A 1181-nucleotide genomic window follows, 5' to 3' on the forward strand; every position below is an offset into this window, starting at 1 on the left:
GACACTGCCTGCCCACCCCTGCCCCTGCCCCAGCAGGGAAGATGCTGAGGGGGTCCTCCTCCCTCTCATGTCAGACCCCTCCTGTATCCACACTGCTGCAGAGTTCCCAGCCTTTGCCTGTGTGCCATTGCTCCCAGGCACCTGCTCCTTCTGGGGATGCAGGCTGCAGGGGGGGGACCTGCACCCTTGGTAGGAGGGGTATTGCTGAGGCAATCACAGAGGAAAAATAAGAAAAACAGAAACTGTTTTTCATCTGAATCTTCAGGGCTTCATGTACAACCCAAAGGAGAAAAGAGGACAGACATGCATTTTTTTTACCAAAGCACATACTACATTTCTCCAGTGTAATACATGAAGATGTACAAACAAACTGTCATGGCTACAGGGAATTTCCATGGCTACAGGAAATGACCTATCTGGCACGAAGTGAAGGACACAGTGCCCTAGCACTGCTGCTTGCTGGCAAGGAGAGGACATAGCTGCTGGTGGGGTTGTGCCCTGGCAGTCCCCTGGGCACAGCACCTGCTCCAGTTAAATCCCATCCCCAAGAAGTGTAGCAAGAGGTTTTCACCTCCCACCACTGGGACCACAAGCACCAGAGAGAACCAATCCCTGCTCCATCTCGACAGGACAGCGCTGTCTTGGTATGAAACACCAAAACTGAAACACATTATTCCTTACAACTGAAAGAAACAGAAATCAGAAAAACATCCTATAACAGATGCAGGCAGCCCAACTGCCTTTGGAGGAATCTCCAAATCTCTTCATATTTCTAGCAGACTATGTCAGAGGCAAGGGCTAACAGTGCTCTTTCCCTGGCAGCGCAGGCACAGGGCAGGGGGGAGCAAGGAGCCCTCACACCCCTGGCTGCAGGCTGGCAGGGCTCCCAGAACCTCCCAAGCCCTGGCAGAGCACAGGAACAGAGTGGAGGAGTTGCTCCAGCAGGAATGGCTTTTTTCCTGGCCATTTTGCTGGCTGCTGGTCAGGCAATGGAAGGAGGTGCACAGGAAGTGAGACCATGCAGCTGTAAATCCTGTCAAGTGTAACGATGTTTTTTAAAGCATGCTTTCTTTATTTCCCTCCCACGGGACCAAACCCAAAAGATGGTTATGTTTGATCTTTAGGTAACCCAGAAACAAAGTGTTTCCCAAACAAATAATCACAGTGCAGTCGGATAATGG

Source organism: Oenanthe melanoleuca, chromosome 8 (assembly GCF_029582105.1).
Source record: "Oenanthe melanoleuca isolate GR-GAL-2019-014 chromosome 8, OMel1.0, whole genome shotgun sequence".
In the NCBI taxonomy this organism is placed as follows: Eukaryota; Metazoa; Chordata; class Aves; order Passeriformes; family Muscicapidae; genus Oenanthe; species Oenanthe melanoleuca.